The sequence below is a fragment of the Pseudonaja textilis genome, chromosome 1, assembly GCF_049901715.1.
Source record: "Pseudonaja textilis isolate UNSWEBS1 chromosome 1, rPseTex1.2, whole genome shotgun sequence".
Taxonomy (NCBI): Eukaryota; Metazoa; Chordata; class Lepidosauria; order Squamata; family Elapidae; genus Pseudonaja; species Pseudonaja textilis.
Window position 1 is genome coordinate 220,450,750 of NC_141990.1, and position 11,318 is coordinate 220,462,067.

The 11,318-nt window shown below is 40.4% G+C and overlaps 1 protein-coding gene across 4 annotated transcripts in view; it reads right to left on the bottom strand.

Moving 5' to 3' along the window:
• The window catches only part of LOC113441099 (protein lifeguard 3-like), a 50,980-nt gene extending 47,001 nt beyond the window's left edge, over positions 1–3,979 (bottom strand). For all 4 annotated transcript variants that reach the window (XM_087920566.1, XM_026707909.2, XM_087920565.1 and 1 more), the window contains exon 1: positions 3,882–3,979. The gene's annotated coding sequence lies outside the window, so the exon portion shown is untranslated. The remainder of the gene's footprint in view (positions 1–3,881) is intronic.
• Positions 3,980–11,318: the final 7,339 nt, after the last annotated feature.

Here is an 11,318-nt window from a genome sequence, read left to right on the forward strand (position 1 = left end):
ACTTTCAGGATTTCCTCCCCAAAGAGATTTGGTCATTTCTGTATTATTATTATTTTTGCTACGCCTGCACTTTCAATAGCAGTTTTGTTTGCAAATGAGACAGGTGTGACCTGAAACTACAATCTGCAACGTGAAGAACTGTGGAATTAAAATGCTGCTTATCCAGCTATATTTTCTTTCAAGGCTATTCCCCCTACTCGGCCCCTAATTTTTTTGTTTATGTCATCTGGGAATGTTTTTTATGGCACAGCATTAGCCACAATCAAGGGATTACATTGGGAGGGAAGGGGAATCACTATTGTAGCTCACCTTCTAAATTCACGAGTTGCACGTAACATACAATTACATATCTAGAGGTGAACCTGGTATGAACAGTGTAAGAACAAGCCAAATGCTTTATGTAGGAGAGCTCACCGGGGCATCTATGTTTTCAGCATTGCCAGCACCATTGTGCTGGTTGGTTAAAATCTGCAATGAAGCAACTTCAGCCTCAAAACATTACTGGTAGTCCTCAATTTATAACCCACAAATGGGCCCGGAAAGTTCATCACTAAGCAATATGGTCCTTGCATTGCATCCAATTTTACTTTTTTTTTTTTTGCCTTGGTCTAAGTTCATGGTTCATGGTTAATAAACAAATAGAGATACTTCCCCGAATTGACTTTGCTTGTTGGAAGTCCCCTGAGTTTTATTTATTTAGCATATGTTAACAATTGTTAAAAAGCACATCACAATGACATTCCCAATGAGCAAATATAGAACGATTTACTTTATTTACAAATTCAAAGGTAGACTGTTTACATAGCCAATACCTAATGGAGTTGCATACAGAAAATCTCATGGCTTCCCCCCAGATATGTGCTCATATGGGAAGAGGGAAGAAGCCTCCCCAAAGAGTGTAGGAACCATACATTTGGGTATCCCCCAGTAACGATATAGAGCCAGCTAATTCTTCCACAACAGCAGCCAGACAATCCTTGCGATCTCCTGACTTAAAGCAACTCCCCTGAGAAAATTGTAAATGATGATCACATGACCCTGAGATGCTGCAACTGGCATAATAAATACATGCTGGTTGCCCAGTGCTCAGATTTTAATCATGTGACTGCAGACACACAGCAACAGTTTCAAGTGCAAGGACCTATCATCATTTTTTTCATGGCCATCATGACTTAGATGTCATTAAAAAAATGGTCTTGAGAACTAGTTGTAGTTCCATGTTTCCCTAGACACTTTTGCCTGGTTTCATAACTTCCAGCTATGCTGTTGTGTAAGAGACCAAAAAAAGAAACCCAAAGTTACCCCAAGTTTAAGAATCAGGTTGGACAAGTCAGAAACCTCACTGCTCTTGCTGGTTGTGTGGAAAGATTAAGGATAAGGCAATGCGGGCCAGAAGTCAGGGAAGGCCCTGTTCCACCCATTACATCATTCTTAATGGTCACCAAGTGTGGGTGGCTTCTTCTATCACCAATTACTAGTTTCTGAGTTACTCAGGCATCAGTTCAGTCTAGTTTGGAAGCCTCCAAGAGCCGTGGTGGTGCAGTGGTTAGAATGCAATACTGCAGGCTACTTCTGCTGACTGCCGGCTGCCAGCAGTTCAACAGTTCGATTCTTACCAACCTTCCAGCCTTCCGAGGTGGAAGGACCCAGATTGTTGGAGGCAATAGGCTCTGTGTTAGGCAATAGACTCTGTACACCACTTAGAGAGGGCTGTAAAGCACTGTGAAGCGGCATATAGTGCTATTGCTGCTATTGCTCCTTGAGTTTTCTACAGAGAAAATGCAGATTCCTTCTCCTTCCATTTTCCAATCAACACCTCTTGCTGCATAAAGGATTCCCCACCCCCCAACTGAAAAACCCAAGGATGTTATTATAAAGTAAGCCTTCCATCATGCCTACCAGCCACACTGACTCAGGTTGAAAGTTCCAGGCTGAAGAACACAGGGGTAAGGGGCCCGGGGCCCTGACTTGAAGAACTGATACTTGCCCTTCAATAAAGGGCATTAGAACCTCCACATATATGCTCACAAACTACTGTTAAACATGCTAAATGTGGTCATGTAGGTATATAGAGGTCATCCAACTCCCTTAGTTCTCTTTGGAATTTATACTACATTTACAAAGCCAGAATAAAAGACAGGAAATTAGACAACTGAACGCCATCAATCTGCTAAACAAGTAATTCCCTCAACACTGTCCAACTATTTACTAAGTCTGCATTACTATTACTATTCATCTTCTCATCACTCCTTATTATCCATCCCTTCCCACTTGTGACTGTATAGCTGTAACTTTGTCACTTGTAAACTTGTGATTTATATTGACTATTTCCTAGTTTGATTTGATTGCTTATTGTATCCTATGACTATTATTAAGTGTTGTACATTATGATTCTTGACTCTTGACAAATGTATCTTTTCTTTTTATGTACAGTGAGAGCATTTGCACCAAGGCAAATTCTTTGTGTGTCCAATCACACTTGGACAATAAAGAATCCTATTCTATATTCTATTCTCTATTCTATTCTATGTATAGCTGTTTCCCTGGGCCCAAGCCACATCACAATAGGATGCAGGTGAGTTTCTCTAGGGCCAGCACTGCAGTTAGAATTGCTGCCTCTCCCCTCTAGCCATACCCTGGACAGTGAAGGAGCCTGATGATAAATGCCTACTAAAGGTCATAGGGAGCACACAGAGGCAGGCCTTGATATAGCCACCACACCCATCATAAAGAAAGTCAGAGAAAGCCAAATTAAAATAAAGCAACTGCCCAATATCTCAAACTATGAAACATTTTCATAGCAGCAAGCAAACCAGAAAACCTCCCATTCCTATTAATGGCTGCAGTTTCTTAAATAGGTCACTGAAATCACACTTTAGGCCAATGGTTCTGAAATTGTGTTCTACGGACCGCTGGGGGTGGGGTGGGATGGCAAGTGATGTCATTATGGTATGATTTAAATCTTAAGCCTTGGTGGTCCACCCACTGAGCTAGGCTTATTCTGGAGAAAGGCTGTGTCACAAGTCACAGAATCTAATAATTATGTTGCCTGAACAGTAACACCAGAGAGCCACTGAGCATATGCGGAAGGTTTGTCAGCAGAAGTAATCGCTCACGCCCTGCTCCCTTGTATAGAAGTAACAGGTAATCCTCGACTTACAAGCGTTCAATTAGTGACCGTTCAAAATTACAAGGCCCTGGAAAAAAAGTGACTGACGACCATTTTTTACACCTACAAACTTCATAGCATCCCCAGGACCATGTGACCGATATGCGGACACTTAGCGACTGTCTCATATTTATGATCGTCACAGTATTCCAGGGATCCTGTGATCCCCTGTTGCGACTTCTTGACAAGCAAAATCAACGGGGAAGCCAAGGTTCCCTTAACAACTGGGTTCCTAATTCATCAGCTGCAGTGATTCACTGAGCGGCTCTGGCCAAGAAAGGTCGTAAAATGGGGGCAAAACTCCCTTAACACGCCTCTCGCTTAACCAACAGAAACATTGGGCTCTATGACGGTCGTAAACCGAGGACTAGCTGGCACTACGTTTTACAAGAGCGCAGAAGCTCCTACGCCTGTTGAAATAGACTAAGATATTCCCCATCAGCCAAGTCAAAGCCCGGGCTTTGTGGCACCCGCAGAACGGCGGTTCTGCTTCTGCCCGTCACCGCGGTGGATTTCGGAACGAAAGCAACCACCAAGGGTCTCAAAACCCCTTTCCAAAAGGGAGCCGCGCTCCTTTAGGTTTGTTTATCCGGATTAAACCAGAAAGCCGTGAGAAGCAAAATCAATAAACAAATCCCAGCGGACCAAACGACCCCGATAAAAACCCCACCGGCGACTCTAAAGCTCTTAACCAAACTTTTTCCAGACTTACCTTCGCAACCGGCTCGCGGCTTCGCCCCACCAAGGAACTTTCGCGGCCGCTCCCAACAACCCTCGCACCGAGCCGAAATTTGCGACGGTCCGACGGCCCTCGGAGAAGAAGGCGGGGCGGGGCGGGCCAAGGAAAAGGCAGAGGACTACGCCCTCGCTGGCCTAAACTAATCCAGGGCGGACGAGCCGCACACGGAGGCGCCCCCAAGAGCCGTGGTCAGGAAATTACAGACGGAGAGTTTGTTGGTTACGGGATGGAGGCGGTGGGAATGCAAGCGGAAGGTCCTTTGGAAGCGGAAGTGTCCGCCCCGACGACCTGAGAGCGGGTAGCGTTTCTAATATATGACTGCTATGGCTCAGACCCTGCGTGTAACTGGTGCTCTAGGAGGTGGTGGCCTACACGCCTATCCCTGGGTGACTGTTTAGGGATGATGTAAGTTGTAACCCACCTAGAGAGCCCCAGGAAAAGGAGGAGTGTTTTGGTCGTCAGAAATGGTATAGGGTCTGCTGCTTGAGCAGGGGGTTGGACTAGATGACCTATAAGGTCCCGTGCAACTCTGTTGTTCTATTCTATTCTATTCTATCTTGGCAGCAACTTGCCCTGGAAATAAAATGAAGAAAAAATGAGCTGAATAGAAAAAGAAGAATATAATGAACTGAATGGGGACCTTAGCATTGCGTTGCTGATTATTCGGTTTCAGAGTAAGAGATTATGAAGTCTTGCAATGCATAGATGTATTTTTCCCTCCAAAAATATCCCCCACACGAGTGTCCACCAGAATTTTGCTTGGAAGTGAGGGGGGAACAGTAAGATGAGGTTATAATTTGTGCTCATTGAGTGCATTGCTACAACGTAGCCTGGAGGGTGCGCATGCGCAAGTCTGCCTGCTTTGAATAGAAACATGTGAAACTGGTTTGCATTGGCTCAGACTGTGCTTTACATTGTTCATCACTGACTGCATCGAATTGTAACTATTCTCCTGGTTTCTTTCCCAGCACTAACTGGAGAGACTGGGGCCTAAATCGGAAACCTGCATGCAAAGCTCATGTTCCTGAGTTACAACCCTTCACTATGTCTTGGAGCTCATTTGCTCAACCTGTGCTTGGCAGCACAAAGACACCCTACTAACTGCTTAATGACGACATCAATGCCCAGTGTCATCCTTAACTTACTCTTAGCCCAACACAAAGGCAGTATCCGCTTGTCTTTTCTTGCGCCACTTCAGAAGCTGGATTTTGGAGGTTTTCCCAGCACAAGCTGCTACTATCCGGTCTGTCTCACGTGCAATCATAATGACCTAAGATAAGAGGTTGGGCAGCTGGCTTTCGCCCATTGAGCACCTGAAGTGGGTGCAGATGCATGCTCTCTGGTTCCTGGTGAATTTTCAGGGCCCTTTGCAATTTGGCAGGAGGAGAAACAAGACTCTCCCACTATGCCACAAAGACATCACTCCTACTTCTCTTGCCAACTCATAGGTGCCAGGCAAAGCAAGGAAACCAGGATGCAACACCAAAACATCCCGATTTCTTACCACAGAAAATAAAAGAAAGTAGGTCTCCTGTGTCAGTTTCTGATGCTATCTTGATGCTGGTAGTGAAGGAGCTGCTCTCCTTCATTTCTCTCCTCCCATGAAAAACAGTAAGGTGGGAGGGGGAACAGCTCCTCTGGTGCCTGTCCACTGTCCTCTCCAGTCTCAGAGGAATAATTTTTGTGGGAAGTGCAGGAAGAACTGGATATACAGATAGGTAATTGAGCTCAAAACCCTCTTTCGCATTGTTGATCAGTCATTTTTAATCAGCTGACATAATGAAAGTTTTGTATTACTTGGACAGAGAATTAGAAGAATGGTATTGGAATGAAATGCACTAGATAAGGGGTAGTAACTTTCCTGATGAATAATTTGAGATTATAGGGTTCTGTTAGTGGCTAAGATACCATGCTAGAAACCAGGAGATTCTGAGCATTGGCCCTACCTTAGGCACACAGTCAGTTAGGTGACTTTTACTGGTTATGTTCTCTCAGACCTTGGAAGGAAACAGTGATGAACCACTTCGGAAAATGCTACCGAGAAAACTCCAGAGACTAGTCCATGCAGTTGCCAAGAGTCAATGCTGACTCAAAGCATAACAAAAAAGTTACGTAAATTAATGGACTTCCGGTTTGTCGGCTTCGGTGACAGCAGGGATTCGCTTTTCTCTGCGATCCCTGCTGTGCTAGCCGCCTTGGTGCCTCCGATCCTGACAGATTTGGAGGCTAAGGCTGCCCTGTTGGGGCAGCTGAAGAAAGGGGATCCGGACAGGGGTTGAGGGATATCGCAAACCCCCTCCCCAGCCGGCAATAACCCCCTTCTCTCAAGATGGTGGAGCGGCGGTCTTAATGGCCGCCATAAAGAAGCCGGCAACTGGATAAAGAATGTGCAGGAGGAAGAAGAAGGAGTTTTAAAACAAAAGTTTTTTCTTGGTCGAACTGGGACCTTAAGGACATATTTAACACCTGGGAAAGTATTGGCCTGGACGCTACAATGTTCCCGATTGATGTTTTCAGCTATGAAGAAAAGTGATGAAAAGGGGAAGTTACTCTCCCTCCCTTATGGAATTAACAAATGGACAAGGGAAACCAGCCTTTTGATAGAAGGTAAAACCTAAACTCCTTTGTTATAAGTGGGAAGGGAGAGGCTTGGAAAAAAAAATTTTTTACTCTAAGACTTTGCTGGAGGAGATGCCTTGAAGATAAAGAGAATAGAAATTAATTCTAAAAAAGATTTAAAGCACAGATTGGACGTTTTTTCTTTCCCTAATTTGACTTCACCCCTAGAAGAGAAATTGTAAAAAGAAGAAGCTTGTACTCTGCCTGGACTGTTTGATGACTGTGGGATTTTGGGACTTTTGGGAACTGTTTTAAGTTTGGAAATAACTGATTGGCTTAATAATAAGAAGAGGATGCAGAAAAAGAAGAAGAAACAGTTCAAAATGGTTCTATCTCTTGATGAACTAAAAAAACAATATTTAAAAATAAGGAAAGAAGGCAAAGATGTTATGGGAGAAGCCCTTTGTTTCCTAGATATGGCGCTTGTCATGTGTTAGCAAATTAAACAACAGCTGGAAGAAGCCGAGGAAGAAGAAGCCATTTTTAATGAACTAAATGGTGTGACTAAGAAAGAAAGGAGAAAGAGAGGAGCGAAAAGGAAGGACTTAAGAAATAAAAAAATATTTATGAAAGAGAAAAAGAAGATGCAAAAACAACAGAATGCTAGAAAGCAAAAGGAAAGAGGAATGCAACAGAAAGGGGAAACCAAGAAGGCAGAGGTTTGGAGAGGAGGGGGTAAAAAGTTTAGGCGGGCTAAGAAGGAAAGGGAAAAGGGGGAAAAAAGTTACAAAGGTATAAAACAAGATGGAGAAAAGAAATTTTTTTAGGGATAATGGGTAATGTATGGGATTTTTTAAAAACGGGGGATTCTGCAAAGTACACATGAGTATTGTAATAGTGGTATTTGTATTATAAGTAGATAATCAGAACTTTTTAAGATCTAATAAAAGACTAAAATATTAAGGTATAACTTTAAAATGTTTAATAATGAATGATATTAAGTTTTAATAAAATACTAAAGGGAATGTTTAAAATATTAGTTTAAATATAGAGTTTAATGGATTAATGTGTTGACTGTTATGGATTTATTATTGTAGTATTGGTTTCTAAAATAGTAGTATGTACTAAGCAGAATCTGATTGGGATTTAGGTGTTATTTTAAATTTTAATTTAGGGGAATGATAGAAAGGCATCATACTCTGATTAGTGATTCCAGGGGAAACTATTCTTTTTTAAATTGGAAATGAGACAGATGTAAATGGAGAAATGGACAAAAGATATAAACATATTTTTCTTTAAAGCAAGATTAAATATATAAAACAGAATTAAGATGAGGCAAAAGTGGAGAGGAGTTATATAATAGATATAGAATGGTAAACAAGATAGGTAATGGTATATAAGAAGAGCATGAATTCAATTGAAGTCCATACAAAAAGAGGTAATCTGGGGCCAAGTTACCTTCTAAAAGAAAGTTTTATGTTTTTATGTTTATGTCTTATGTGTGTGTGTTCAATTAAGAATTAAATAATAAAATCTCGGAGGAAGACTAGATGAGAATAATTATAAACAAGCCAGAGGAAAATATAAATGTGATGATTGAATAGCAGATAAATTAGAAAGGAAATATGATTGAATAATGATTAAAGAGAAACAATGTGGAATTTGGTAAAGGGAATTTACGTGTTTATATGGAAATGGGATAAATTATAAGTATGTGATATAAAACAATATGTTACCTGTCTTGTAAAGATTTACAATGGAAAGAGGTTTTATGTTTTTAATGTTTAATTATGTTTTGTTTTGTTTGTTTGTTTGTAAAATCAATAAAACTTGTTTAAAAAAAAAGTTACGTAAATTAATATGGTGTTAAAGTCTGATGTTTTAATTTCAAGAAAGATATCTTCCTATTTTATTCTTTTAATGCAAAAGTCGTCTTTAAAAAAGTCAGATAGGTCAGGAAATCTGTAATCATGTTGAATAATTCCTGTTCTACAAAATTAGGTGCAGGATGCTGCCCGCCTCTATTGTATTTTCACACACCAAGTAATGTAGTTCCCAAGAACTTCCTTTTATTTTGCTTCATATTGTAGAAAAGGTTGAACTAATAGTTTTCTTATGATTGCAACTGGGAAAAGATATTGCCAGAGGGAGCTATTGAGCTAAATTAGAATACTTTCAAAACTCCATAGGTAATATCGAACTAGTCCTTATGTATTCTGTTCTATAAATGGACCTTCATCATTTTTTGGCAAAAGATTAAAACAGTGCAGATATGTCTGAATTAAAGCAAGGTTATGGATTGGAAGGGATGTGGTCTTTTATCCTCTACTCTTTATTCAGCTGAAATCTCTTCCACTTAATTATTCTTAAATGCTATTTGTCCTGTGAATCATGTCATGCAATTAATTGTATAAGCTATCATATAAGCTATGATCACAATCTGTCAGGCATTTTTGATGCTGCTTGGATTTTTAAATTCTTTTGCCTCTCTCCCTCCGAAAGTTCCTTTTGATTACAGATTCCCTTGCATAGTATACAGTTTGACTCTGTAAATGACCTAACATGAGATTTCCCCATTTTTATGACAGGTAGAAAATTTCAGAATGGGTTTCTGCACACTGATTTTTTTTTAGATATTTGCCAGAACCTTACTGTGTTTCTATAACATTTTTTAAAGTAAGAAAGCCTAGAGTTATGTTAAAATCAATATAATATTCTTACTTATGTGACTGCCTTTTCCTGGTTGTTTCTATCCAATCTGGCAAGAGAGGCATGTTACAGATACCATCAGCCAAGGAGTGCAAACTGGTGCAAGCCAAAAAAGAGCTTTTTCTGCTGTGGCACCCGTCTTCTGGAAGATACTATCCCTCCTCTCTGGCTTGTACTGTGTTGGCCTTTCTACCCTCCCTGAGGCTGGAGCCCTGTTTCCTTGCTCTGTTGAACGGCTTGTGTGATTCCCCAGCTGTTGTGTGGTTTTGTTTTTTGTGCTTTTAAATTAAAAAAAAAAACCCTTTTAGTCATTGTAATAGATGATTGTTTATTTTAAAATTGTATACTGACTAGAGTCATGTATGTAAGTTGGGCAGCCATGTAAATTGAATAAATAAATCCATTCTCTAAAAGCAGGTTGTTGTTTTTTTGTGGAAAACCATGTTGGTGGTCCTCATGTTAGCTTGAAACATTATCTTCAGCTTTTTCTTCAATTAATCGAAATGTATTGTTAGTATTGAAGTCACTGAGAAGAATAGACAAGGCAGCTTTTTCTCTCTCTTGTCTCACTGGCACAGAACAAGCATTTATTTATCCAAAAGTGTCATGTGAACAGCCATCTTATATAATTACGATCCTGGGAGGCTAATTACATGAAATGATTTTTTTAAAAAAATCTCAGCAAAAGTATACATTATCAAGATACCATTGTACTTTCATCCCAAATCCACATGTGTTGGGCTCACCTCTCACCCTGATCCGATGCTTCAACCTGCACGAAAGGCTAAAAGAATAAGAATCCTCCATATTTCATAGGGGAGTCTGGTCCACAGGGCAGGTAGGTCTTCTTCCTGTAGAAGAGAGTCTGTAGAGAAGGTCTTCTTCCTGTAGAAGAGGGTCAGACTGTTTTGGGGGGTACTTGAGAGAGGTGTGCTGCAGTTAAACAGCACAGCCTGCAAAACAGAGAAAGAATAGAATTCTTTATTGGCCAAGTGTGATTGGATACACAAGGAATTCGTCTTAGTGCAAATGCTTTCAGTGTACATAAAAGAAAAGATACATTCATCAAGAGTCAAGAATCATCAGGTACAACACTTAATAATAGCCATAGGGTACAATAAGCAATCAAATCAAAAGGAACCCAAGCTGTGAGTCTCAATTCCTACTACAAAATGACAATTTTTCTGTTTGTTTGTTTGTTTTTCACTTACTAGAAGGCAGTATTGAGTCTTTCTAGTGTACCTGATCTGGCAAGCCAGCAGAGAAAGAGAGAGATAGTCTTCCAAATCCTTCTCCCTTCTTCTCTCAAAACAAGATTAACGTATTTTCAGGAGCTATTCCAGGGGTGGGCAAACTACGGCCCGCGGGCCACATCAGGCCCGTTGGTCTTTTTAATTCGGTCCGCCAAAGATTGGTACAGAAGTAAGGTTTGATGTGAATGATTGAATGATTGCATTCATTTGATTTTGACTTGTAATGAGAGGCATTTCGACACCAGGTGGTGCATTAGGCGCAGTGACTTGATTTTTGCGGAGATTTTGCAGTTTTTTATATGTATCGTATCTTGTGCTGACCCGGCCCGTCTGTCAAATTTTAAAAGTCAATGAGGCCCCCGAGCCAAAAAGTTTGCCCACCCCTGAGCTATTCCTATTCTGTGTAATCACCATTGAAGGTTTCCCTAGGCCAGCATATCTTTGTTGATTTTCGATGGCTTTGATGATTCAGGTAGAATTTGAGATACTTGCTCTTTTACGATTTTTTCATACTATCTTCTTTTCTTGACAGGTTTGAGTTAACCTCCAAGATGGTCCTCCTGAGTTAACCTCCAAGAGTTGTTTCTCTTCAGTTAACCTCCAAGGTGTTTGTTTACGCTTATGTTTTATCTTTTCTAAAGATAAGTAAGCAATGATAACATTATCTTTAGAAAAGATAAAGCATAAGCGTAAACAAGGTTGGGTATATTATAAAAAGTATTTTACATTGTATTTGGTTAAAATAAAATCATATAAATAAAATAAGACACCAAATAAATGGATTGTCTTGTCAACAGCATTATCTTTTTTCCTGCTACAAGATCCAGTTCTGGTTTACAGATGTAAAATAAAAGCTTGGCTTTTTAGCATGGTTTTTATTATCTTAGCT